The sequence below is a fragment of the Drosophila takahashii genome, unplaced genomic scaffold (assembly GCF_030179915.1).
Source record: "Drosophila takahashii strain IR98-3 E-12201 unplaced genomic scaffold, DtakHiC1v2 scaffold_100, whole genome shotgun sequence".
NCBI classification, from domain to species: domain Eukaryota; kingdom Metazoa; phylum Arthropoda; class Insecta; order Diptera; family Drosophilidae; genus Drosophila; species Drosophila takahashii.
In genome coordinates, this window is record NW_027221616.1 from 38556 (window position 1) to 64471 (window position 25916).

Here is a 25916-nt window from a genome sequence, read left to right on the forward strand (position 1 = left end):
CCATATCCACATAACTCATTTTTTTCATATCCATACTAGAACTTGTTATTTTTCCCATATCCATATAACTCATTTTTTTTCATATCCATACTAGAACTTAATATTATTTTCATATCCATATAACTCATGTTTGGACTTGGAATATTTTTATACACGTCACTAATAGGATGACGATTCAGTTGGCTACCTTAAGAGGTACATATACTTGCATATGTCTCTTACTTGTATGTTCGGACTTAGAATATTTTTATACACGTCACTAATAGGATGACGATTCAGTTGGCTACCTTAAGAGGTACATATACTTGCATATGTCTCTTACTTGTATGTTCGGACTTAGAATATTTTTATACACGTCACTAATAGGATGACGATTCAGTTGGCTACCTTAAGAGGTACATATACTTGCATATGTCTCTTACTTGCATGTTCGGACTTAGAATATTTTTATACACGTCACTAATAGGATGACGATTCAGTTGGCTACCTTAAGAGGTACATATACTTGCATATGTCTCTTATTTGTATGTTCGGACTTAGAATATTTTTATACTCGTCACTAATAGGATGACGATTCAGTTGGCTACCTTAAGAGGTACATATACTTGCATATGTCTCTTACTTGTATGTTCGGACTTAGAATATTTTTATACACGTCACTAATAGGATGACGATTCAGTTGGCTACCTTAAGAGGTACATATACTTGCATATGTCTCTTACTTGTATGTTCGGACTTAGAATATTTGTATACACGTCACTAATAGGATGACGATTCAGTTGGCTACCTTAAGAAGTACATATACTTGCATATGTCTCTTATTTGCATGTTCGGACTTAGAATATTTTTATACGCGTCACTAATAGGATGACGATACATATGGCTACCATTGTTAAATATATTTAAATAAAATTTATTTAAATATAATTATTATTTTATATATATATATTTTATATATATATATATATCTGACTTAAAAAAGCCAAACAAAATAAACACAATTAAATTTATGTTTATTATCGAATCATCAAGCAAAGGATAAGCTTCAGTGGATCGCAGTATGGCAGCTGCTCAACCACTTACAACACCTTGCCTGTTACAAAAGTCGTTTACAATTGATTCTAGGCTTTGTCATTGTATTAAATAATGCTTTTATATGTAACTAGCGCGGCATCAGGTGATCGAAGATCCTCCCAATTTACTATGTTACAAATTACATTGGCATCACATCCATTGTCGTTTATAAAGTAAATTATAAACTTTAAATGGTTTAGAAGCCATACAATGCAAATTGCCCCTTATTTATCATTGCAGTCCAGCACGGATACGACCTTAGAGGCGTTCAGGCATAATCCAACGGACGTAGCGTCATACCACTGTTCGCTCGAACAAGTATTGTGCCATTGGTCCGTACCTGCGGTTCCTCTCGTACTACGCAGGAATGCTGTCGCAACAACGTTTTGTCATTAGTAGGGTAAAACTAACCTGTCTCACGACGGTCTAAACCCAGCTCACGTTCCCTTGCATGGGTGAACAATCCAACGCTTGGTGAATTTTGCTTCACAATGATAGGAAGAGCCGACATCGAAGGATCAAAAAGCGACGTCGCTATGAACGCTTGGCCGCCACAAGCCAGTTATCCCTATGGTAACTTTTCTGACACCTCTTGTTAAAAACTCTTTAAACCAAAAGGATCGATAGGCCGAGCTTTTGCTGTCCCTGTGTGTACTGAACACCGAGATCAAGTCAGCATTTGCCCTTTTGCTCTATGTGTGGTTTCTGTCCGCACTGAGCTGGCCTTGGGACACCTCCGTTATTATTTGAGAGATGTACCGCCCCAGTCAAACTCCCTACCTGGCAATGTCCTTGAATTGGATCATACCTGAGTAATTGGAGTTATACCAAATTTTCAAATCAAAAATACATAAATGCACCGTTTTATTAAAGAATTTGTTTGCGATTATATAACAAACTCGTGATACTTTGATCAAGAAGCTTGCATCAAAACCCAATACCATAAGATATAATAAATATATCCGTATAATGGCTAGGAAATGATACACGTTCCATTTAATCAAGTAAGTAAGGAAACAATAAGAGTAGTGGTATTTCATTGACGATACCAAACCGAAGTCTAATATCTCCCACTTATTCTACACCTCTTATGTCTCCTTACACTGCCAGATTAGAGTCAAGCTCAAAAGGGTCTTCTTTCCCCGCTAATTATTCCAAGCCCGTTCCCTTGGCTGTGGTTTCGCTAGATAGTAGATAGGGACAGTAGGAATCTCGTTAATCCATTCATGCGCGTCACTAATTAGATGACGAGGCATTTGGCTACCTTAAGAGAGTCATAGTTACTCCCGCCGTTGACCCGCGCTTACTTGAATTTCTTCACTTTGACATTCAGAGCACTGGGCAGAAATCACATTGTGTCAACACCCGCTAGGGCCATCACAATGCTTTGTTTTAATTAGACAGTCGGATTCCCCAAGTCCGTGCCAGTTCTGAATTGATTGTTAATTGATAATCGTTATAATTAATAAGAACTAATTGGTTTGACCCAATTAGTATTCTTAAAAATTTTAGCAAGAAAGTTCCACAATTGGCTACGTAACTAACTATCCGGGGAACAAGTAACTAACATAAATGCTAGAAACTCTATTTACCCAGAACGAGCACATAAACCATGTTATTGTTTCCCAATCAAGCCCGACTATCTCAATCTTCAGAGCCAATCCTTATCCCGAAGTTACGGATCTAATTTGCCGACTTCCCTTACCTACATTATTCTATCGACTAGAGACTCTTCACCTTGGAGACCAGCTGCGGATATTGGTACGGCCTGTTGAGAAGTTTGCGTGTCCCCACCATAAATTTTCAAGGTCCGAGGAGAAAATATCGACACAACAGTATATGTCATGCTCTTCTAGCCCATCTACCATATCTCTCTGCGAAAGACTTCCATGGTAGTACGGCTATAAAACAGAAAAGAAAACTCTTCCGATATCTCTCGACGGCTTCTTTATGGTCGTTCCTGTTGCCAGGATGAGCACGAGGCCCATATTTAATAACAAACGGATACTCAACAGGTTACGGAATTGGAACCGTATTCCCTTTCGTTCAAAATTATTCAAGTATATTATATTAGCTTGATTTGTATATATTGCGTTTTTGGTTTTACTTGAAAATTTTCGGCTTTCGCCTTGAACTTAGGACCGACTAACTCGTGATCAACCACTGTTCACACGAAACCCTTCTCCACTTCAGTCCTCCAAGGTCTCATTCGATTATTTGCTACTACCACCAAGATCTGTACCAATGGCAGCTCCATGCAGGCTTACGCCAAACACTTCTACGCATACCATTGTACCTTCCTACTCACTAAAGTTTCAAAATTTATATCACAAGTAATATAAATCATCTACTTTAGCGGTAATGTATAGGTATACAACTTAAGCGCCATCCATTTTAAGGGCTAGTTGCTTCGGCAGGTGAGTTGTTACACACTCCTTAGCGGATTTCGACTTCCATGATCACCGTCCTGCTGTTTTAAGCAACCAACGCCTTTCATGGTATCTGCATGAGTTGTTAATTTGGGCACCGTAACATTACGTTTGGTTCATCCCACAGCGCCAGTTCTGCTTACCAAAAGTGGCCCACTGGGCACATTATATCATAACCTTAAACTTCATATCAAGAAAGTTAAGGTTCTTACCCATTTAAAGTTTGAGAATAGGTTAAGATCGTTTCGACCCTAAGGCCTCTAATCATTCGCTTTACCAGATAAGATTATTTTATATAATATTAAAATGCACCAGCTATCCTGAGGGAAACTTCGGAAGGAACCAGCTACTAGATGGTTCGATTGGTCTTTCGCCCCTATACTCAATTCTGACAATCGATTTGCACGTCAGAACTGTTTCGGTCTTCCATCAGGGTTTCCCCTGACTTCAACCTGATCAAGTATAGTTCACCATCTTTCGGGTCACAGCATATATGCTCAAGGTACGTTCCAGTTAGAGGCATAAATAATATAAATATCATTATACATAACTATATAGAACGCCCCGGGATTGTGTTAATTAGCTATAAATAGTTAAAAAACTAATCCCATTATTAGTCAAGTTAATTACGCTATTAGGTTTATATCCCAATAACTTGCACATATGTTAGACTCCTTGGTCCGTGTTTCAAGACGGGTCCCGAAGGTATCCTGAATCTTTCGCATTGTTAATCCTACAAGTGCATATAATAAACACAAAAATCAATGATAATCATGCCATTATATAATTCCGAAAAATTAACGCACTGTATTCATATAAATCTATCAGCACTTTATCAAATTAATAACATTTATTCTGTGTTAAAATGCAAGCAATTTAATTTGAATAAACTATAAGTTATATTTTATGATAAATTTGGTATGCTAATAGATTACAATGTCCTTATATGGAAAAAATGCACACTATTATCATAATATTGTTTAAATATTACAATTTTAATGATGAATTTTCCATAACGGATATTCAGGTTCATCGGGCTTAACCTCTAAGCAGTTTCACGTACTGTTTAACTCTCTATTCAGAGTTCTTTTCAACTTTCCCTCACGGTACTTGTTTACTATCGGTCTCATGGTTATATTTAGTTTTAGATGGAGTTTACCACCCACTTAGTGCTGCACTATCAAGCAACACGACTCTTTGGAAACATCATCTAGTAATCATTAACGTTATACGGGCCTGGCACCCTCTATGGGTAAATGGCCTCATTTAAGAAGGACTTAAATCGTTAATTTCTCATACTAGAATATTGACGCTCCATACACTGCATCTCACATTTGCCATATAGACAAAGTGACTTAGTGCTGAACTGATTTCTTTTCGCTCGCCGCTACTAAGAAAATCCTTGTTAGTTTCTTTTCCTCCCCTAATTAATATGCTTAAATTCAGGGGGTAGTCCCATATGAGTTGAGGTTGTATATAACTTTTATTTGCAATTAATTCTTTATATATAATGATAAAACATTTTATTAAATTCGTTTAAAGCTGACGTATATATATATTAATGGCATTTATTTGTAACGAATTAACGAAGAATAATAATATTGTCAACGTTTTTCATATTTCAAATCATTAATAAGAGACAATTCTAGATAATATTTTATGCTAGACATTTCTCAGTATTATTTGATTGAAAAAGAAAATATTCCTCTTCGTTTTTCTCAAAGTTTAATTACTATTGTGAGATAATGTTTTTCATATATTTGTTAATATTATGAATAAAATAATTAAATTATTTTTATCCAATAATATACCATATGCTTATAAAATTTTATTATAAAATTTGTATAAACAACTTAATTAGCATAGTCTTACAACCCTCAACCATATGTAGTCCAAGCAGCACTATAAAATTAATTAAAGTACATAACAGCATGGACTGCGATATGCGTTCAAAATGTCGATGTTCATGTGTCCTGCAGTTCACACGATGACGCACAGTTTGCTGCGTTCTTCATCGACCCATGAGCCGAGTGATCCACCGCTTAGAGTTTTATAATATTGGTTTTAAATTTGGTCAAATATGTTTTTATTGAAAGAAATTAAAAATACACCATTTTACTGGCATATATCAATTCCTTCAATAAATGTATTTATATACCTAAAATAAATGCTGCGAAATGTCTTAGTTTTATATAAACAATATATATCAAAGTATTATTTGTAATGGCATTTGTTTGTTAATATATATTGATAATTTTATATAAAACATTAACCTGAAACCAGGTACAACATTGTATATTTTAGGTTGTTGCATTATCCAATGTATGATCATCATCAAATTAGTTGGCCAATACATCTCGCAACGCGTGTATATTATGGTCCATATACACACAAAAGTTTATAATAAATATATAAAATATATTTTATTATATTAATAATTCGATTTGCTTGTTCGAATTTTATGTTTGTTTCTATTTAATTTATTTGTAATAATATTATATTATTACAATATTTCGATTTGCTTGTTCGAAATTTATTTGATCTTTTACTTTTAAGATCATATTTTTGGTATAATTATTATTATAATTATTATGTATATATATATATATATTGGTAATTTGTATTAAATTTGTATTAACAAATTTTTTTATTAACGGTAAGGATATTATACAATAATGATCCTTCCGCAGGTTCACCTACGGAAACCTTGTTACGACTTTTACTTCCTCTAAATAATCAAGTTCGGTCAACTTTTGCGAAACAACCGTAACACACAAGGCGTCACAGTGATCACGTCCGGAGACCTCACTAAATAATTCAATCGGTAGTAGCGACGGGCGGTGTGTACAAAGGGCAGGGACGTAATCAATGCGAGTTAATGACTCACACTTACTGGGAATTCCAAGTTCATGTGAACAGTTTCAGTTCACAATCCCAAGCATGAAAGTGGTTCAGCGGTTTACCCGGACCTCTCGGTCTAGGAAATACACGTTGATACTTTCATTGTAGCGCGCGTGCAGCCCAGGACATCTAAGGGCATCACAGACCTGTTATTGCTCAATCTCATTATTGCTAGACGCAATTTGTCCATTTAAGAAGCTAGTGTCCTTATAATGGGACAAACCAACAGGTACGGCTCCACTTATATAAACACATTCAAACACAATAAACATTTTACTGCCACCATGAATGAAGGCTATATAAGCTTCAACACCATAATCCTGAAGATATCTATTTAATATATTTGAGTCTCGTTCGTTATCGGAATTAACCAGACAAATCACTCCACGAACTAAGAACGGCCATGCACCACCACCCATAGATTCGAGAAAGAGCTATCAATCTGTCTTACACACTTATGTTCGGACCTGGTAAGTTTTCCCGTGTTGAGTCAAATTAAGCCGCAGGCTCCACTCCTGGTGGTGCCCTTCCGTCAATTCCTTTAAGTTTCAGCTTTGCAACCATACTTCCCCCGGAGCCCAAAAGCTTTGGTTTCCCGGGAAGCGACTGAGAGAGCCATAAAAGTAGCTACACCCAATTGCTAGCTGGCATCGTTTATGGTTAGAACTAGGGCGGTATCTGATCGCCTTCGAACCTCTAACTTTCGTTCTTGATTAATGAAAACATCTTTGGCAAATGCTTTCGCTTAAGTTAGTCTTACGACGGTCCAAGAATTTCACCTCTCGCGTCGTAATACTAATGCCCCCAAACTGCTTCTATTAATCATTACCTCTTGATCTGAAAACCAATGAAAGCAGAACAGAGGTCTTATTTCATTATCCCATGCACAGAATATTCAGGCATTTGAAGCCTGCTTTAAGCACTCTAATTTGTTCAAAGTAATTGTACCGGCCCACAATAACACTCGTTTAAGAGCACTAATGCAGGTTTTTAAATAGGAGGAACATATGAAAAAATACAAGTATTTAAACACATATAAGAACTCCACCGGTAATACGCTTACATACATAAAGGTATAGTACTAACCACAATTGTAAGTTGTACTACCCGTATGAAGCACAAGTTCAACTACGAACGTTTTAACCGCAACAACTTTAATATACGCTATTGGAGCTGGAATTACCGCGGCTGCTGGCACCAGACTTGCCCTCCAATTGGTCCTTGTTAAAGGATTTAAAGTGTACTCATTCCAATTACAGGGCCTCGGATATGAGTCCTGTATTGTTATTTTTCGTCACTACCTCCCCGAGCTGGGAGTGGGTAATTTACGCGCCTGCTGCCTTCCTTAGATGTGGTAGCCGTTTCTCAGGCTCCCTCTCCGGAATCGAACCCTGATTCCCCGTTACCCGTTGCAACCATGGTAGTCCTAGATACTACCATCAAAAGTTGATAGGGCAGACATTTGAAAGATCTGTCGTCGGTACAAGACCATACGATCTGCATGTTATCTAGAGTTCAACCAATATAACGATCTTGCGATCGCTTGGTTTTAGCCTAATAAAAGCACATGTCCCATAAGGTTCATGTTTTAATTGCATGTATTAGCTCTAGAATTACCACAGTTATCCAAGTAACTGTTAACGATCTAAGGAACCATAACTGATATAATGAGCCTTTTGCGGTTTCACTTTTAATTCGTGTGTACTTAGACATGCATGGCTTAATCTTTGAGACAAGCATATAACTACTGGCAGGATCAACCAGAATAATGTTTTCGTTCATATTTCATTCATATTTTTTGAATAGAAATTAGTAATATAAATATAATAGATTTTATTTCCATTTTATATGTTCGGTTTTTCTTAAATATTGATTTTAATTCAATATTTTTTTTTTGCTTTGTGAAATAATTCTATTTTAATTCGAATACGGCCATTTTTATATGGCATTCGTATACGTTCTTTAATTTTTACTTGTTTCGCCACTAATATAACAAGTTTATAATTGATGTTAAAGAAAAAGTACAACTTTTTTATAACACAATTTTCAATATATATTGTTCTTTCTATAAGTTTTTATTATATTATATATACATATTTCATTCTAAAATATCATTTTTGTTCAACATACATAATTATTGTATCCACACATGTACAATTTTTGTTTAACCAATATAAATATTGAGTTAAATCATTTGCATTTTGATGATAAATTTAAAATTTATCTTTTCCATATAACTCTCTGGTAATATATGATATAAAACCGAGCGCATATGAAATTATTTTGATCACTAATATTGCAATTATATTTTATTATAATGCTTTTTGTAAACACATTGTACCGGCAAGCGATACTCTGTGCCCAAACGACAGGGGATATAATAATTTAATATAAATTATCATATATACCTGCCACCAAAGATTAACGATAAAAGTCGGAAACAATTTGTTATTCTATATATAATAGAAACTTGACCTCTGTTTCACCTTATTATCATGGGTTTATAATATTAACCGCGTAGCCAAGTCTTAATTTCATTTAAGAAACAAATTTATACGGATAATATTTTGATTTTAATATATGTTGTTCTATTGATAACAAAAGTATATATTATAATATATTTTGTTCAATAGTAGATGGACTACTTACTGTACCATCCTTATTTTTTATTATTATTGATATACATTATATTGACAACAGCATATGATATTCATATGGTTTGTTCAATAATTAATTGGTGGACAACCACTGACCATCCTATAGTAGTTTTTGGCCACGACGTCTAAATATCGAAATTATTTAATTCCGTTTGCCACCCATACGATAGATATTAACTATCTATAATAATAATGTGTACGCATAAAATATTATATGTATATATATAGACCAACAGACAAGCACTTCACCCTATAGTAGTTTTTGGCCACGACGTCTATATATCGGGCATATTTAATTCTCTTTGCCACCCAACCAAAGATATTCACTTTTTTATATAAAGTATTATTTGATCATATTAATATAACCAATTATTTCTGCCATATTCATATAATTTCTTTATGAATTATTTTTTGGTCATATCCATATAATCTATATGCCGTATCCATATAATGAATACGGCATATCCATACAACTAGCCATATTTGTATGTCAATGTATATTTTATTATACATTTTTTTTCTTTTTACATATAATATGGTATTTCCATATCGCTATAATTGAATTATATGTATAAGATATCATTTATATATAGCATTGCCAAAATAATATGATAAACATAAATTTTGAACAATACGGCCGGTCGGCGAGCACTGCCTCCCTATATATGTTTTTGGCCACGACGTCTAAATATTGGGTATTTTTCGTACTGCGGCCCCGGTGTATGTAAATTGGGCATATTTCGTACTGATGCCAACATATCTATATGACTCATTATTTTCTTCCATATCAATATAACTTCTTTTATTTCCATATTCAAGTAATTTCTTTATTTGCCATATCAATATAAAATATTTTTTGGTCATATTTATATAATCTATATGCCGTATCCATATAATGAATACGGCATATCCATACAACTAGCCATATTTGTATGTCAATGTATATTTTATTATACATTTTTTTTCTTTATACATATAATATGGTATTTCCATATCGCTATAATTGAATTATATGTATAAGATATCATTTATATATAGCATTGCCAAAATAATATGATAAACATAAATTTTGAACAATACGGCCGGTCGGCGAGCACTGCCTCCCTATATATGTTTTTGGCCACGACGTCTAAATATTGGGTATTTTTCGTACTGCGGCCCCGGTGTATGTAAATTGGGCATATTTCGTACTGATGCCAACATATCTATATGACTCATTATTTTCTTCCATATCAATATAACTTCTTTTATTTCCATATTCAAGTAATTTCTTTATTTGCCATATCAATATAAAATATTTTTTGGTCATATTTATATAATCTATATGCCGTATCCATATAATGAATACGGCATATCCATACAACTAGCCATATTTGTATGTCAATGTATATTTTATTATACATTTTTTTTCTTTATACATATAATATGGTATTTCCATATCGCTATAATTGAATTATATGTATAAGATATCATTTATATATAGCATTGCCAAAATAATATGATAAACATAAATTTTGAACAATACGGCCGGTCGGCGAGCACTGCCTCCCTATATATGTTTTTGGCCACGACGTCTAAATATTGGGTATTTTTCGTACTGCGGCCCCGGTGTATGTAAATTGGGCATATTTCGTACTGATGCCAACATATCTATATGACTCATTATTTTCTTCCATATCAATATAACTTCTTTTATTTCCATATTCAAGTAATTTCTTTATTTGCCATATCAATATAAAATATTTTTTGGTCATATTTATATAATCTATATGCCGTATCCATATAATGAATACGGCATATCCATACAACTAGCCATATTTGTATGTCAATGTATATTTTATTATACATTTTTTTTCTTTATACATATAATATGGTATTTCCATATCGCTATAATTGAATTATATGTATAAGATATCATTTATATATAGCATTGCCAAAATAATATGATAAACATAAATTTTGAACAATACGGCCGGTCGGCGAGCACTGCCTCCCTATATATGTTTTTGGCCACGACGTCTAAATATTGGGTATTTTTCGTACTGCGGCCCCGGTGTATGTAAATTGGGCATATTTCGTACTGATGCCAACATATCTATATGACTCATTATTTTCTTCCATATCAATATAACTTCTTTTATTTCCATATTCAAGTAATTTCTTTATTTGCCATATCAATATAAAATATTTTTTGGTCATATTTATATAATCTATATGCCGTATCCATATAATGAATACGGCATATCCATACAACTAGCCATATTTGTATGTCAATGTATATTTTATTATACATTTTTTTTCTTTATACATATAATATGGTATTTCCATATCGCTATAATTGAATTATATGTATAAGATATCATTTATATATAGCATTGCCAAAATAATATGAAAAACATAAATTTTGAACAATACGGCCGGTCGGCGAGCACTGCCTCCCTATATATGTTTTTGGCCACGACGTCTAAATATTGGGTATTTATCGTACTGCGGCTCCGGTGTATGTAAATTGGGCATATTTCGTACTGATGCCACCATATCCATATAACTTATTTTTTGTTCTATATCTATATAATTATCCATATCCACACTAGAATTTAGTATTTATCCCATATCCATATAAATCATTATTTACCATATCAATATAAATAATATTTTTCCATATTCATACTAGAACTTATTATTTCTTTAATATTCATATAACTCAATATTTTTTCATATCCATACTAGAACTTATTCTTTTTCCCATATCCATACTAGAACTTATAAATTTTCCCATATTCATATAACTAATTTTTTTCATATCCATACTAGAACATTATATTTTTGCCATATCTATATAACTCATTTTATTCCATATCCATACTAGAACTTATTATTTCTTAAATATCCATATAACTTAATATTTTTCCATATCCATACCAGAACTTTTTATTTTTCCCATATCCATAGAACTAATTTTTTTCATATCCATACTAGAACCTAATTTTCTTCCTATATCCATATAACTTATTATTTACTATTACAATATAATTAATTTTTTCCATATCCATACTAGAGCTTATTATCTCTTCAATATCCATAAAACTCAATATTTTTTCATATCCATACTAGAACTGATTATTTTTCCCATATCCATACTAGAACTCAGTATTCTTCCCATATCCATACTACAACTTAGTATTTTTCCCATATGCATATAACTCATTATTTAGCATATCAATATAACTAATTTTTTTCCATATCCATACTAGAACTTATTATTTCTTTAATATCCATATAACTCAATATTTTTTTATATCCATACTAGAACTTATTATTTTTCCCATATCCATACTAGAACTTATAAATTTTCCCATATTCATATAACTAATTTTTTTCATATCCATACTAGAACATTAAATTTTTTGCCATATCTATATAACTCATTTTATTCCATATCCATACTAGAACTTATTATTTCTTTAATATCCATATAACTCAATATTTTTTCATATCCATACTAGAACTTATCATTTTTCCCATATTCATATAACTCATTTTTCCATATCCATACTAGAACTCTGTATTCTTTTCCATATCCATATAACTCATTTTTTTTTCATATCCATACTAGAAATTATTATTTTTCCCATATCCACATAACTCATTTTTTTCATATCCATACTAGAACTTGTTATTTTTCCCATATCCATATAACTCATTTTTTTCATATCCATACTAGAACTTAATATTATTTTCATATCCATATAACTCATGTTTGGACTTGGAATATTTTTATACACGTCACTAATAGGATGACGATTCAATCATCTATTTTAAGAGGAACATTGACTTGCATATGTCTCTTACTTGCATGTTCGGACTTAGAATATTTTTATACACGTCACTAATAGGATGACGATTCAGTTGGCTACCTTAAGAGGTACATATACTTGCATATGTCTCTTACTTGTATGTTCGGACTTAGAATATTTTTATACACGTCACTAATAGGATGACGATTCAGTTGGCTACCTTAAGAGGTACATATACTTGCATATGTCTCTTATTTGCATGTTCGGACTTAGAATATTTTTATACGCGTCACTAATAGGATGACGATTCAGTTGGCTACCTTAAGAGGTACATATACTTGCATATGTCTCTTACTTGTATGTTCGGACTTAGAATATTTTTATACGCGTCACTAATAGGATGACGATTCAGTTGGCTACCTTAAGAGGTACATATACTTGCATATGTCTCTTACTTGTATGTTCGGACTTAGAATATTTGTATACACGTCACTAATAGGATGACGATTCAGTTGGCTACCTTAAGAAGTACATATACTTGCATATGTCTCTTATTTGCATGTTCGGACTTAGAATATTTTTATACGCGTCACTAATAGGATGACGATACATATGGCTACCATTGTTAAATATATTTAAATAAAATTTATTTAAATATAATTATTATTTTATATATATATATTTTATATATATATATATTCTGACTTAAAAAAGCCAAACAAAATAAACACAATTAAATTTATGTTTATTATCGAATCATCAAGCAAAGGATAAGCTTCAGTGGATCGCAGTATGGCAGCTGCTCAACCACTTACAACACCTTGCCTGTTACAAAAGTCGTTTACAATTGATTCTAGGCTTTGTCATTGTATTAAATAATGCTTTTATATGTAACTAGCGCGGCATCAGGTGATCGAAGATCCTCCCAATTTACTATGTTACAAATTACATTGGCATCACATCCATTGTCGTTTATAAAGTAAATTATAAACTTTAAATGGTTTAGAAGCCATACAATGCAAATTGCCCCTTATTTATCATTGCAGTCCAGCACGGATACGACCTTAGAGGCGTTCAGGCATAATCCAACGGACGTAGCGTCATACCACTGTTCGCTCGAACAAGTATTGTGCCATTGGTCCGTACCTGCGGTTCCTCTCGTACTACGCAGGAATGCTGTCGCAACAACGTTTTGTCATTAGTAGGGTAAAACTAACCTGTCTCACGACGGTCTAAACCCAGCTCACGTTCCCTTGCATGGGTGAACAATCCAACGCTTGGTGAATTTTGCTTCACAATGATAGGAAGAGCCGACATCGAAGGATCAAAAAGCGACGTCGCTATGAACGCTTGGCCGCCACAAGCCAGTTATCCCTATGGTAACTTTTCTGACACCTCTTGTTAAAAACTCTTTAAACCAAAAGGATCGATAGGCCGAGCTTTTGCTGTCCCTGTGTGTACTGAACACCGAGATCAAGTCAGCATTTGCCCTTTTGCTCTATGTGTGGTTTCTGTCCGCACTGAGCTGGCCTTGGGACACCTCCGTTATTATTTGAGAGATGTACCGCCCCAGTCAAACTCCCTACCTGGCAATGTCCTTGAATTGGATCATACCTGAGTAATTGGAGTTATACCAAATTTTCAAATCAAAAATACATAAATGCACCGTTTTATTAAAGAATTTGTTTGCGATTATATAACAAACTCGTGATACTTTGATCAAGAAGCTTGCATCAAAACCCAATACCATAAGATATAATAAATATATCCGTATAATGGCTAGGAAATGATACACGTTCCATTTAATCAAGTAAGTAAGGAAACAATAAGAGTAGTGGTATTTCATTGACGATACCAAACCGAAGTCTAATATCTCCCACTTATTCTACACCTCTTATGTCTCCTTACACTGCCAGATTAGAGTCAAGCTCAAAAGGGTCTTCTTTCCCCGCTAATTATTCCAAGCCCGTTCCCTTGGCTGTGGTTTCGCTAGATAGTAGATAGGGACAGTAGGAATCTCGTTAATCCATTCATGCGCGTCACTAATTAGATGACGAGGCATTTGGCTACCTTAAGAGAGTCATAGTTACTCCCGCCGTTGACCCGCGCTTACTTGAATTTCTTCACTTTGACATTCAGAGCACTGGGCAGAAATCACATTGTGTCAACACCCGCTAGGGCCATCACAATGCTTTGTTTTAATTAGACAGTCGGATTCCCCAAGTCCGTGCCAGTTCTGAATTGATTGTTAATTGATAATCGTTATAATTAATAAGAACTAATTGGTTTGACCCAATTAGTATTCTTAAAAATTTTAGCAAGAAAGTTCCACAATTGGCTACGTAACTAACTATCCGGGGAACAAGTAACTAACATAAATGCTAGAAACTCTATTTACCCAGAACGAGCACATAAACCATGTTATTGTTTCCCAATCAAGCCCGACTATCTCAATCTTCAGAGCCAATCCTTATCCCGAAGTTACGGATCTAATTTGCCGACTTCCCTTACCTACATTATTCTATCGACTAGAGACTCTTCACCTTGGAGACCAGCTGCGGATATTGGTACGGCCTGTTGAGAAGTTTGCGTGTCCCCACCATAAATTTTCAAGGTCCGAGGAGAAAATATCGACACAACAGTATATGTCATGCTCTTCTAGCCCATCTACCATATCTCTCTGCGAAAGACTTCCATGGTAGTACGGCTATAAAACAGAAAAGAAAACTCTTCCGATATCTCTCGACGGCTTCTTTATGGTCGTTCCTGTTGCCAGGATGAGCACGAGGCCCATATTTAATAACAAACGGATACTCAACAGGTTACGGAATTGGAACCGTATTCCCTTTCGTTCAAAATTATTCAAGTATATTATATTAGCTTGATTTGTATATATTGCGTTTTTGGTTTTACTTGAAAATTTTCGGCTTTCGCCTTGAACTTAGGACCGACTAACTCGTGATCAACCACTGTTCACACGAAACCCTTCTCCACTTCAGTCCTCCAAGGTCTCATTCGATTATTTGCTACTACCACCAAGATCTGTACCAATGGCAGCTCCATGCAGGCTTACGCCAAACACTTCTACGCATACCATTGTACCTTCCTACTCACTAAAGTTTCAAAATTTATATCACAAGTAATATAAATCATCTACTTTAGCGGTAATGTATAGGTATACAACTTAAGCGCCATCCATTTTAAGGGCTAGTTGCTTCGGCAGGTGAGTTGTTACACACTCCTTAGCGGATTTCGACTTCCATGATCACCGTCCTGCTGTTTTAAGCAACCAACGCCTTTCATGGTATCTGCATGAGTTGTTAATTTGGGCACCGTAACATTACGTTTGGTTCATCCCACAGCGCCAGTTCTGCTTACCAAAAGTGGCCCACTGGGCACATTATATCATAACCTTAAACTTCATATCAAGAAAGTTAAGGTTCTTACCCATTTAAAGTTTGAGAATAGGTTAAGATCGTTTCGACCCTAAGGCCTCTAATCATTCGCTTTACCAGATAAGATTATTTTATATAATATTAAAATGCACCAGCTATCCTGAGGGAAACTTCGGAAGGAACCAGCTACTAGATGGTTCGATTGGTCTTTCGCCCCTATACTCAATTCTGACAATCGATTTGCACGTCAGAACTGTTTCGGTCTTCCATCAGGGTTTCCCCTGACTTCAACCTGATCAAGTATAGTTCACCATCTTTCGGGTCACAGCATATATGCTCAAGGTACGTTCCAGTTAGAGGCATAAATAATATAAATATCATTATACATAACTATATAGAACGCCCCGGGATTGTGTTAATTAGCTATAAATAGTTAAAAAACTAATCCCATTATTAGTCAAGTTAATTACGCTATTAGGTTTATATCCCAATAACTTGCACATATGTTAGACTCCTTGGTCCGTGTTTCAAGACGGGTCCCGAAGGTATCCTGAATCTTTCGCATTGTTAATCCTACAAGTGCATATAATAAACACAAAAATCAATGATAATCATGCCATTATATAATTCCGAAAAATTAACGCACTGTATTCATATAAATCTATCAGCACTTTATCAAATTAATAACATTTATTCTGTGTTAAAATGCAAGCAATTTAATTTGAATAAACTATAAGTTATATTTTATGATAAATTTGGTATGCTAATAGATTACAATGTCCTTATATGGAAAAAATGCACACTATTATCATAATATTGTTTAAATATTACAATTTTAATGATGAATTTTCCATAACGGATATTCAGGTTCATCGGGCTTAACCTCTAAGCAGTTTCACGTACTGTTTAACTCTCTATTCAGAGTTCTTTTCAACTTTCCCTCACGGTACTTGTTTACTATCGGTCTCATGGTTATATTTAGTTTTAGATGGAGTTTACCACCCACTTAGTGCTGCACTATCAAGCAACACGACTCTTTGGAAACATCATCTAGTAATCATTAACGTTATACGGGCCTGGCACCCTCTATGGGTAAATGGCCTCATTTAAGAAGGACTTAAATCGTTAATTTCTCATACTAGAATATTGACGCTCCATACACTGCATCTCACATTTGCCATATAGACAAAGTGACTTAGTGCTGAACTGATTTCTTTTCGCTCGCCGCTACTAAGAAAATCCTTGTTAGTTTCTTTTCCTCCCCTAATTAATATGCTTAAATTCAGGGGGTAGTCCCATATGAGTTGAGGTTGTATATAACTTTTATTTGCAATTAATTCTTTATATATAATGATAAAACATTTTATTAAATTCGTTTAAAGCTGACGTATATATATATTAAGGGCATTTATTTGTAACGAATTAACGAAGAATAATAATATTGTCAACGTTTTTCATATTTCAAATCATTAATAAGAGACAATTCTAGATAATATTTTATGCTAGACATTTCTCAGTATTATTTGATTGAAAAAGAAAATATTCCTCTTCGTTTTTCTCAAAGTTTAATTACTATTGTGAGATAATGTTTTTCATATATTTGTTAATATTATGAATAAAATAATTAAATTATTTTTATCCAATAATATACCATATGCTTATAAAATTTTATTATAAAATTTGTATAAACAACTTAATTAGCATAGTCTTACAACCCTCAACCATATGTAGTCCAAGCAGCACTATAAAATTAATTAAAGTACATAACAGCATGGACTGCGATATGCGTTCAAAATGTCGATGTTCATGTGTCCTGCAGTTCACACGATGACGCACAGTTTGCTGCGTTCTTCATCGACCCATGAGCCGAGTGATCCACCGCTTAGAGTTTTATAATATTGGTTTTAAATTTGGTCAAATATGTTTTTATTGAAAGAAATTAAAAATACACCATTTTACTGGCATATATCAATTCCTTCAATAAATGTATTTATATACCTAAAATAAATGCTGCGAAATGTCTTAGTTTTATATAAACAATATATATCAAAGTATTATTTGTAATGGCATTTGTTTGTTAATATATATTGATAATTTTATATAAAACATTAACCTGAAACCAGGTACAACATTGTATATTTTAGGTTGTTGCATTATCCAATGTATGATCATCATCAAATTAGTTGGCCAATACATCTCGCAACGCGTGTATATTATGGTCCATATACACACAAAAGTTTATAATAAATATATAAAATATATTTTATTATATTAATAATTCGATTTGCTTGTTCGAATTTTATGTTTGTTTCTATTTAATTTATTTGTAATAATATTATATTATTACAATATTTCGATTTGCTTGTTCGAAATTTATTTGATCTTTTACTTTTAAGATCATATTTTTGGTATAATTATTATTATAATTATTATGTATATATATATATATATTGGTAATTTGTATTAAATTTGTATTAACAAATTTTTTTATTAACGGTAAGGATATTATACAATAATGATCCTTCCGCAGGTTCACCTACGGAAACCTTGTTACGACTTTTACTTCCTCTAAATAATCAAGTTCGGTCAACTTTTGCGAAACAACCGTAACACACAAGGCGTCACAGTGATCACGTCCGGAGACCTCACTAAATAATTCAATCGGTAGTAGCGACGGGCGGTGTGTACAAAGGGCAGGGACGTAATCAATGCGAGTTAATGACTCACACTTACTGGGAATTCCAAGTTCATGTGAACAGTTTCAGTTCACAATCCCAAGCATGAAAGTGGTTCAGCGGTTTACCCGGACCTCTCGGTCTAGGAAATACACGTTGATACTTTCATTGTAGCGCGCGTGCAGCCCAGGACATCTAAGGGCATCACAGACCTGTTATTGCTCAATCTCATTATTGCTAGACGCAATTTGTCCATTTAAGAAGCTAGTGTCCTTATAATGGGACAAACCAACAGGTACGGCTCCACTTATATAAACACATTCAAACACAATAAACATTTTACTGCCACCATGAATGAAGGCTATATAAGCTTCAACACCATAATCCTGAAGATATCTATTTAATATATTTGAGTCTCGTTCGTTATCGGAATTAACCAGACAAATCACTCCACGAACTAAGAACGGCCATGCACCACCACCCATAGATTCGAGAAAGAGCTATCAATCTGTCTTACACACTTATGTTCGGACCTGGTAAGTTTTCCCGTGTTGAGTCAAATTAAGCCGCAGGCTCCACTCCTGGTGGTGCCCTTCCGTCAATTCCTTTAAGTTTCAGCTTTGCAACCATACTTCCCCCGGAGCCCAAAAGCTTTGGTTTCCCGGGAAGCGACTGAGAGAGCCATAAAAGTAGCTACACCCAATTGCTAGCTGGCATCGTTTATGGTTAGAACTAGGGCGGTATCTGATCGCCTTCGAACCTCTAACTTTCGTTCTTGATTAATGAAAACATCTTTGGCAAATGCTTTCGCTTAAGTTAGTCTTACGACGGTCCAAGAATTTCACCTCTCGCGTCGTAATACTAATGCCCCCAAACTGCTTCTATTAATCATTACCTCTTGATCTGAAAACCAATGAAAGCAGAACAGAGGTCTTATTTCATTATCCCATGCACAGAATATTCAGGCATTTGAAGCCTGCTTTAAGCACTCTAATTTGTTCAAAGTAATTGTACCGGCCCACAATAACACTCGTTTAAGAGCACTAATGCAGGTTTTTAAATAGGAGGAACATATGAAAAAATACAAGTATTTAAACACATATAAGAACTCCACCGGTAATACGCTTACATACATAAAGGTATAGTACTAACCACAATTGTAAGTTGTACTACCCGTATGAAGCACAAGTTCAACTACGAACGTTTTAACCGCAACAACTTTAATATACGCTATTGGAGCTGGAATTACCGCGGCTGCTGGCACCAGACTTGCCCTCCAATTGGTCCTTGTTAAAGGATTTAAAGTGTACTCATTCCAATTACAGGGCCTCGGATATGAGTCCTGTATTGTTATTTTTCGTCACTACCTCCCCGAGCTGGGAGTGGGTAATTTACGCGCCTGCTGCCTTCCTTAGATGTGGTAGCCGTTTCTCAGGCTCCCTCTCCGGAATCGAACCCTGATTCCCCGTTACCCGTTGCAACCATGGTAGTCCTAGATACTACCATCAAAAGTTGATAGGGCAGACATTTGAAAGATCTGTCGTCGGTACAAGACCATACGATCTGCATGTTATCTAGAGTTCAACCAATATAACGATCTTGCGATCGCTTGGTTTTAGCCTAATAAAAGCACATGTCCCATAAGGTTCATGTTTTAATTGCATGTATTAGCTCTAGAATTACCACAGTTATCCAAGTAACTGTTAACGATCTAAGGAACCATAACTGATATAATGAGCCTTTTGCGGTTTCACTTTTAATTCGTGTGTACTTAGACATGCATGGCTTAATCTTTGAGACAAGCATATAACTACTGGCAGGATCAACCAGAATAATGTTTTCGTTCATATTTCATTCATATTTTTTGAATAGAAATTAGTAATATAAATATAATAGATTTTATTTCCATTTTATATGTTCGGTTTTTCTTAAATATTGATTTTAATTCAATATTTTTTTTTTGCTTTGTGAAATAATTCTATTTTAATTCGAATACGGCCATTTTTATATGGCATTCGTATACGTTCTTTAATTTTTACTTGTTTCGCCACTAATATAACAAGTTTATAATTGATGTTAAAGAAAAAGTACAACTTTTTTATAACACAATTTTCAATATATATTGTTCTTTCTATAAGTTTTTATTATATTATATATACATATTTCATTCTAAAATATCATTTTGTTCAACATACATAATTATTGTATCCACACATGTACAATTTTTGTTTAACCAATATAAATATTGAGTTAAATCATTTGCATTTTGATGATAAATTTAAAATTTATCTTTTCCATATAACTCTCTGGTAATATATGATATAAAACCGAGCGCATATGAAATTATTTTGATCACTAATATTGCAATTATATTTTATTATAATGCTTTTTGTAAACACATTGTACCGGCAAGCGATACTCTGTGCCCAAACGACAGGGGATATAATAATTTAATATAAATTATCATATATACCTGCCACCAAAGATTAACGATAAAAGTCGGAAACAATTTGTTATTCTATATATAATAGAAACTTGACCTCTGTTTCACCTTATTATCATGGGTTTATAATATTAACCGCGTAGCCAAGTCTTAATTTCATTTAAGAAACAAATTTATACGGATAATATTTTGATTTTAATATATGTTGTTCTATTGATAACAAAAGTATATATTATAATATATTTTGTTCAATAGTAGATGGACTACTTACTGTACCATCCTTATTTTTTATTATTATTGATATACATTATATTGACAACAGCATATGATATTCATATGGTTTGTTCAATAATTAATTGGTGGACAACCACTGACCATCCTATAGTAGTTTTTGGCCACGACGTCTAAATATCGAAATTATTTAATTCCGTTTGCCACCCATACGATAGATATTAACTATCTATAATAATAATGTGTACGCATAAAATATTATATGTATATATATAGACCAACAGACAAGCACTTCACCCTATAGTAGTTTTTGGCCACGACGTCTATATATCGGGCATATTTAATTCTCTTTGCCACCCAACCAAAGATATTCACTTTTTTATATAAAGTATTATTTGATCATATTAATATAACCAATTATTTCTGCCATATTCATATAATTTCTTTATGAATTATTTTTTGGTCATATCCATATAATCTATATGCCGTATCCATATAATGAATACGGCATATCCATACAACTAGCCATATTTGTATGTCAATGTATATTTTATTATACATTTTTTTTCTTTATACATATAATATGGTATTTCCATATCGCTATAATTGAATTATATGTATAAGATATCATTTATATATAGCATTGCCAAAATAATATGATAAACATAAATTTTGAACAATACGGCCGGTCGGCGAGCACTGCCTCCCTATATATGTTTTTGGCCACGACGTCTAAATATTGGGTATTTTTCGTACTGCGGCCCCGGTGTATGTAAATTGGGCATATTTCGTACTGATGCCAACATATCTATATGACTCATTATTTTCTTCCATATCAATATAACTTCTTTTATTTCCATATTCAAGTAATTTCTTTATTTGCCATATCAATATAAAATATTTTTTGGTCATATTTATATAATCTATATGCCGTATCCATATAATGAATACGGCATATCCATACAACTAGCCATATTTGTATGTCAATGTATATTTTATTATACATTTTTTTCTTTATACATATAATATGGTATTTCCATATCGCTATAATTGAATTATATGTATAAGATATCATTTATATATAGCATTGCCAAAATAATATGATAAACATAAATTTTGAACAATACGGCCGGTCGGCGAGCACTGCCTCCCTATATATGTTTTTGGCCACGACGTCTAAATATTGGGTATTTTTCGTACTGCGGCCCCGGTGTATGTAAATTGGGCATATTTCGTACTGATGCCAACATATCTATATGACTCATTATTTTCTTCCATATCAATATAACTTCTTTTATTTCCATATTCAAGTAATTTCTTTATTTGCCATATCAATATAAAATATTTTTTGGTCATATTTATATAATCTATATGCCGTATCCATATAATGAATACGGCATATCCATACAACTAGCCATATTTGTATGTCAATGTATATTTTATTATACATTTTTTTTCTTTATACATATAATATGGTATTTCCATATCGCTATAATTGAATTATATGTATAAGATATCATTTATATATAGCATTGCCAAAATAATATGATAAACATAAATTTTGAACAATACGGCCGGTCGGCGAGCACTGCCTCCCTATATATGTTTTTGGCCACGACGTCTAAATATTGGGTATTTTTCGTACTGCGGCCCCGGTGTATGTAAATTGGGCATATTTCGTACTGATGCCAACATATCTATATGACTCATTATTTTCTTCCATATCAATATAACTTCTTTTATTTCCATATTCAAGTAATTTCTTTATTTGCCATATCAATATAAAATATTTTTTGGTCATATTTATATAATCTATATGCCGTATCCATATAATGAATACGGCATATCCATACAACTAGCCATATTTGTATGTCAATGTATATTTTATTATACATTTTTTTTCTTTATACATATAATATGGTATTTCCATATCGCTATAATTGAATTATATGTATAAGATATCATTTATATATAGCATTGCCAAAATAATATGATAAACATAAATTTTGAACAATACGGCCGGTCGGCGAGCACTGCCTCCCTATATATGTTTTTGGCCACGACGTCTAAATATTGGGTATTTTTCGTACTGCGGCCCCGGTGTATGTAAATTGGGCATATTTCGTACTGATGCCAACATATCTATATGACTCATTATTTTCTTCCATATCAATATAACTTCTTTTATTTCCATATTCAAGTAATTTCTTTATTTGCCATATCAATATAAAATATTTTTTGGTCATATTTATATAATCTATATGCCGTATCCATATAATGAATACGGCATATCCATACAACTAGCCATATTTGTATGTCAATGTATATTTTATTATACATTTTTTTTCTTTATACATATAATATGGTATTTCCATATCGCTATAATTGAATTATATGTATAAGATATCATTTATATATAGCATTGCCAAAATAATATGATAAACATAAATTTTGAACAATACGGCCGGTCGGCGAGCACTGCCTCCCTATATATGTTTTTGGCCACGACGTCTAAATATTGGGTATTTTTCGTACTGCGGCCCCGGTGTATGTAAATTGGGCATATTTCGTACTGATGCCAACATATCTATATGACTCATTATTTTCTTCCATATCAATATAACTTCTTTTATTTCCATATTCAAGTAATTTCTTTATTTGCCATATCAATATAAAATATTTTTTGGTCATATTTATATAATCTATATGCCGTATCCATATAATGAATACGGCATATCCATACAACTAGCCATATTTGTATGTCAATGTATATTTTATTATACATTTTTTTCTTTATACATATAATATGGTATTTCCATATCGCTATAATTGAATTATATGTATAAGATATCATTTATATATAGCATTGCCAAAATATGATAAACATAAATTTTGAACAATACGGCCGGTCGGGGAGCAGTGCCTCGGTATATATGTTTTTGGCCACGACGTCTAAATATTGGGTATTTATCGTACTGCGGCTCCGGGTATGTAAATTGGGCATATTTCGTACTGATGCCACCATATCCATATAACTTATTTTTTGTTCTATATAATATAATTATCCATATCCACACTAGAATTAGTATTTACCCATATCCATATAAATATTTTTACCATATCAATATAATAATATTTTTCCATATTCATACTAGAACTTATTATTTCTTTAATATTCATATAACTCAATATTTTTTTCATATCCATACTAGAACTTATTCTTTCCCATATCCATACTAGAACTTATAAATTTTCCCATATTCATATAACTAATTTTTTTCATATCCATACTAGAACATTATATTTTTGCCATATCTCTACAACTCATTTTATTCCATATCCATACTAGAACTTATTATTTCTTAAATATCCATATAACTTAATATTTTTCCATATCCATACCAGAACTTTTATTTTTCCCATATCCATAGAACTAATTTTTTTCATATCCATACTAGAACCTAATTTTCTTCCTATATCCATATAACTTATTATTTTACTTACAATATAATTAATTTTTTCCATATCCATACTAGAGCTTATTATCTCTTCAATATCCATAAAACTCAATATTTTTTCATATCCATACTAGAACTGATTATTTTTCCCATATCCATACTAGAACTCAGTATTCTTCCCATATCCATACTACAACTTAGTATTTTTCCCATATGCATATAACTCATTATTTAGCATATCAATATAACTAATTTTTTTCCATATCCATACTAGAACTTATTATTTCTTTAATATCCATATAACTCAATATTTTTTTATATCCATACTAGAACTTATTATTTTTCCCATATCCATACTAGAACTTATAAATTTCCCATATTCATATAACTAATTTTTTTCATATCCATACTAGAACATTAAATTTTTGCCATATCTATATAACTCATTTTATTCCATATCCATACTAGAACTTATTATTTCTTTAATATCCATATAACTCAATATTTTTTCATATCCATACTAGAACTTATCATTTTTCCATATTCATAACTCATTTTTCCTTTTTTCCATATCCATACTAGAACTCTGTATTCTTTTCCATATCCATATAACTCATTTTTTTTCTTTATATATATATAGAAATTATTATTTTTCCCATATCCACATAACTCATTTTTTTCATATCCATACTAGAACTTGTTATTTTTCCCATATCCATATAACTCATTTTTTTCATATCCATACTAGAACTTAATATTATTTTCATATCCATATAACTCATGTTTGGACTTGGAATATTTTTATACACGTCACTAATAGGATGACGATTCAATCATCTATTTAAGAGGAACATTG

At 32.9% G+C, this 25916-nt stretch overlaps 6 non-coding genes across 6 annotated transcripts; all 6 read right to left on the reverse strand.

Annotated features, from left to right (window-relative positions):
• Positions 1–1019: 1019 nt before the first annotated feature.
• Positions 1020–4976, reverse strand: LOC138913969 (large subunit ribosomal RNA). The gene has a single exon (XR_011419866.1). It is a non-coding gene; the product is annotated as a large subunit ribosomal RNA (ribosomal RNA).
• Positions 4977–5374: 398 nt separating this feature from the next.
• Positions 5375–5553, reverse strand: LOC138913973 (5.8S ribosomal RNA). The gene has a single exon (XR_011419870.1). It is a non-coding gene; the product is annotated as a 5.8S ribosomal RNA (ribosomal RNA).
• A 623-nt stretch (positions 5554–6176) lies between these two features.
• LOC138913962 (small subunit ribosomal RNA) lies at positions 6177–8171 on the reverse strand. The gene has a single exon (XR_011419859.1). It is a non-coding gene; the product is annotated as a small subunit ribosomal RNA (ribosomal RNA).
• Positions 8172–13609: 5438 nt separating this feature from the next.
• Positions 13610–17566, reverse strand: LOC138913970 (large subunit ribosomal RNA). Its single transcript, XR_011419867.1, has one exon. It is a non-coding gene; the product is annotated as a large subunit ribosomal RNA (ribosomal RNA).
• Positions 17567–17964: 398 nt separating this feature from the next.
• Positions 17965–18143, reverse strand: LOC138913974 (5.8S ribosomal RNA). Its single transcript, XR_011419871.1, has one exon. It is a non-coding gene; the product is annotated as a 5.8S ribosomal RNA (ribosomal RNA).
• A 623-nt stretch (positions 18144–18766) lies between these two features.
• Positions 18767–20761, reverse strand: LOC138913963 (small subunit ribosomal RNA). Its single transcript, XR_011419860.1, has one exon. It is a non-coding gene; the product is annotated as a small subunit ribosomal RNA (ribosomal RNA).
• Between the last annotated feature and the right edge of the window lie 5155 nt (positions 20762–25916).